Source organism: Oratosquilla oratoria, chromosome 35 (genome assembly GCF_046742065.1).
Source record: "Oratosquilla oratoria isolate Oo_2021 chromosome 35, ASM4674206v1, whole genome shotgun sequence".
Lineage (NCBI taxonomy): Eukaryota > Metazoa > Arthropoda > Malacostraca > Stomatopoda > Squillidae > Oratosquilla > Oratosquilla oratoria.
The window spans coordinates 41,726,014-41,731,013 of record NC_134811.1 but is presented as its reverse complement, the minus strand read 5'-3'; positions in this window follow the sequence as shown (position 1 = coordinate 41,731,013).

Genomic DNA, 5,000 nt, shown 5'->3' with positions numbered 1-5,000 from the left:
TAGGGAATTGGGTGTATGTGTGTGCGTGTATGTAAGGTCACATCATTACCCATACATCGGTGATATATGACCTCTCTCCCGGGAGGGAAATAACTGTCGATCACGAGTCCAGCACCTGATCAAAGACCATGGTGAATCATACACACGCGCGCGCACACACACACACACATATATAATATACATATATATGTATGTATATACATATATATATGTATATAATATACATATATATGTATGTATACACACACATATATATGTATATACATATGTATGTATGTATACACACACGCGCACACACACACACACACACACACACACACACACACACACACACACACACACACACAAGGCACTGGCCTCACAAGCCGGAGAACCGGGGTTCGATTCCCCGGCCGGGCGGAGACAAGTTGGGTTTGTCTCCTTTCACGTGTAGCCCCTGTTCACCTAGCAGCGAGTAGGTACGGGACGTTAGTCAAGGAGTTGTGACCTTGCATTCCCGGTGTGTGGAGTGTGAGTGGTCTCAGACCTACCCAGAGATCTGCTAATAATGAGCTCTGAGCTCACTGCCGTAGGGTGGTGTCTGGCTGTCTCGAAAAGAGGCTGCAACAGATCCGAGGTGAATACACACACACACACACACACACACACACACACACACACACACACACACACACACACACACACACACACACACACACACACACACACACACACACACACACACACACACACACACACACACACACACACACACGTCGTCGCCGTCCGCCGTCGTCACCAAGAAGAAGGGGATTTACGACGAAAAACGAATCCTGGTTTGTATTGTAGGGGTGGGGAGTGATCGTGAGTGTCCGAAATGATATCTCTGCAGTCACGAAACAGAGCCATCTAGCGTCAGACGATCGAACCGCAATGTAAACAAATCCACGTGCGACGAAGTAGACTTCACAGGATTTAACAAATATGAAAGTCGATTATTAAAGATAGAGAAAGATATGAACAAAACTAGGACTCGGTGGGAGAATGAAATTATGGACTTAAGAAATGATATCATAGGATTAAGGGAATGCTTAGCATAGTCGAATCACGAAATCTCTGACCTAAGAAAAAACAACTTAGATCTCGCAAACGAGATCAAAGAAATGAAAAGGGATATAAATGAGCTGAGGAATGATAAAGAAAAGAAGAAAACTAATGAAAATAACACAAGCGACAATTTAAAGATAGAGGTGAACAACAGATTACATGAGTTGTCACAAAAGATCGAAGAGAATCTAGGTGAAGAAAGTATCCAGAAAATTAAGTGGAAGGAAAACATCGAAAACAAGGAAACTGCTTTTAAAGAAATAGTCAAGCAGCAAATGCAGGATAATGCAAAAGACACAATTATCCAAGTGATTAATGAAAAAGCAAACTGGGTCAGGGATACAGTAGATAGGACAAAATGTATTGTGGTCTATGGACTAAAAGAAAAACAGGGATTGGCGAGGTACATGAGAGAAAAAGAAGAAAAAGAGACAGCAGTAGAAATTCTAAATGAAATTCAGGAGGGGGAAAGAGATTCAAGCATAGACTTAGAAGAGACACACAGAATCTATCGTTACTCTAAAGATAGAAATCGGCCTCTAAAGATAAAATTAAGGTCACAGATGGTAGTAGAAGACATCTTTGAAAAAGTAGGCAATTTGGCAAAGAGTGAAAAGTACAATAAGATATGGATAAAAAGAGAAATGAGTACTGAGGAATTAGAAAAAGAAAAGTCACTAAGAAAAGAAGCAAAGGAAAAGAACTTGTTGAGAACGGAGACAGAATGCAAAGAATTCCATTGGAGAGTAATCGACATGAGATTGAAACAGTGGCACATCAAAACGAAAAAACCAAGGACAGAAAAGATAATGGAGAAGGAAGAAAATTAAAAGTGGCCTACACTAACATTGACGGATTAATTTCAGGTCTGAACGAACTCAATGATTATCTGTTAGAAGAAAAACCAGACATAATGGGAATTGTAGAGACTAAACTAAGAGGAGAAATACCATTTATTGATATTGGACAAGGGCTATACAATTACTGGATAAGAAACAGGGACAAAAAGCAGGGAGGGGGAATCATGTTCTTGGCCAAGAAAGACCTAAACGTGACAAAAATTGCAGAGGGCAAAGGTAATGTTGAACTGATCATGATAAAAGTCGAAGGCAAGAATATGAAAAGTAGAAAGTTTGTGGTGACCTATGTGCCCCCAAGAACGAATGCTTGGAAAGAAAACGAACACACAAAAATGCTAGAAGATACAAGAAAATCACTAAATGAGATACTAATGGGTAAGGGTAACCTAGTAATTATGGGAGACTTCAATTGCAAAGAAATTTGTTGGGACAACATGACAGTACGAGGAGATGACGTGTGGGGCAATGTACTGCTAGACATGACCATGGAGTGCACAATGACCCAGTGGGTCAGTGAAAACACAAGGTACAGAAACAATGAAGAGCCATCAAATCTAGATTTAATATTTACAACGGAACCTGAAATAGTAGACAAAGTCCACTACAAGACACCAATTGGAAAGAATGACCATGTACTCATCGAAACTGTACTAAAGGAAGAAATAGAGATGAAGAGGAGCGAAAAGCATAGGAAAGGAAGATTGATGTACAACAAAACAGACTTTGCAAAACTAAAGACGTTCTTCCAGAATGCAAACTGGGAAGAATTCTATATGGAAGAGACAACAGTGGAAGAGAAATGGAACATACTATTGGATAATTACAATGAAGGGGTAAACAGGCATGTACCAAGACAAAAGCGAGAGAGAGAGTACATTAAATGTTGGTTCAACAAAAGATGCAGTGAGGCAAAAGACAGAAGGGACAAAGCTTGGAAAAGATGGAGAAAATACAAAAAAACAAAGCAAATGGCAAATTTATATAAACTATAGAAATGAGTATGTTAATGTGAGAAGAGAGGAGAAAAGGAACCATGAGAAGGATATTATAGATAAATGCAAAGATCAGCCCAAGCTATTCTACCGTTATGTAAATGGTAAACTTAAAACCAAACAGGAACTAGTGAAACTACGCCAAGGAAATATAGAATACACAGAAGAATTAGAGATGGCCAAAATCATGAACAACCACTTTAAATCTGTCTTCACCAGAGAGAAAATACAAAATTGGGACGTAGATAATAACAAACATTCTCCCCACATGAGTGAATTTACAACATCACAAAAAGAAATATCAGAACATCTATCAAAACTGGACGTCAGGAAATCACATGGCCCGGATGGAATTGCAAATTGGATTCTAAAAGAATGCAAAGAAGAGCTAACGGACAAAATACACATCATAATAAATAGCTCACTCAAGGAAGGAAAGATACCTAATGACTGGAAAAATGCTAACATTGTACCAATATATAAAGGAGGAAACAAGGAAGAACCCACCAACTATAGACCTGTATCACTAACAAGCACTATAGCCAAAATTTGTGAGAAAATCATCAAGAATAGATGGGTAAAACACCTGGAAGATAACAACATATTAAACCCAAGACAATTCGGGTTCAGACAAGGTAGATCATGCACCACAAACTTGATATGCTTCTACTCAAGACTAATAGACATAGTGCAAGAAAGAAACGGATGGGCTGATTGTGCATTCCTAGACTTGCAAAAAGCATTTGACAAAGTACCACACAGAAAACTACTAAAAAAACTGGAACACATAGGAGGAATACAAGGGAACCTACTAAAATGGATGGAGGACTTCCTGACTGGAAGAAAGATGAGAGTAGTACTCAGAGAAAAATATTCAGATTGGAAAGAGGTGATCAGTGGAGTACCGCAAGGATCTGTACTGGCTCCAATAATGTTTGCTATCTATATGAATGATATGGACGAGGGCGTGAACTGTTACATGAGCTTCTTTGCTGATGACGCCAAACTGTTAAGGAAAGTAGAAACTGATAAGGACTGTGAAGCACTGCAAGAAGATCTGAATAGGGTATGGAACTGGAGTCAGAAATGGGAAGTGGATTTTAATACTAAGAAGTGTAGCATAATGGAGTTTGGAAAAAGCAAAAACAGAATATCAAGAAATTATACAATTGGAACCAAGGAAGTAAAGAAAGTAGGATCCGAAAAAGACTTGGGAGTTATTATCACAAACGACTTGTCCTATGATACACAGATTAACAAAATTATCGGGGAGACTTACAACTTGCTAAGATCAATAAAAGTGGCTTTTGCTTACCTGGACGAAGACACGATAAAAAAAAAATATTGGTTACATTGATAAGGCCTAGACTAGAGTATACGGCGACATTGTGGTCCCCCAGTACCAAAAAGAACATAAAGAAAATAGAAAGAATCCAAAGAGCAGCTACAAAAATGGCACCTGCACTTGCAAACCTATCATACGATGAGAGATTGGCTAAACTGGAGCTACCGACACTGGAGGAAAGAAGAGAGAGAGGAGACCTACTGACCATCTACAGAATCATGAAAGGCACAGAGATACTTGATAGAGAAGAATTACTAAACTGGGACAAGAGAAACACAAGAGGACATGGAAGGAAATTAAGAAAACATAGCTATAGAAGAGAACTGAAGAAAAACAGTTTTCCACATAGAGTTTTAGACACTTGGAACAAACTGGATGATGAAATAGTAAGCGCAAAAACCATTCACGAGTTTAAAAGCAAACTAGACACTGAGAGATACAATGGCGGGACAACACGAGCATAGCTCCCCTTCCCGCAAAATACAACTAGGTAAATACAACTAGGTAAATACACACACACACACACACACACACACACACACACACACACACACACACACACACACACACACACACACACACACACACACACACACACACACACACACACACACACACACACACACACACACACACACACACACACACACACACACACACACACACACACACACACACACACACACACACACACACAAACGCACACACTCACACACA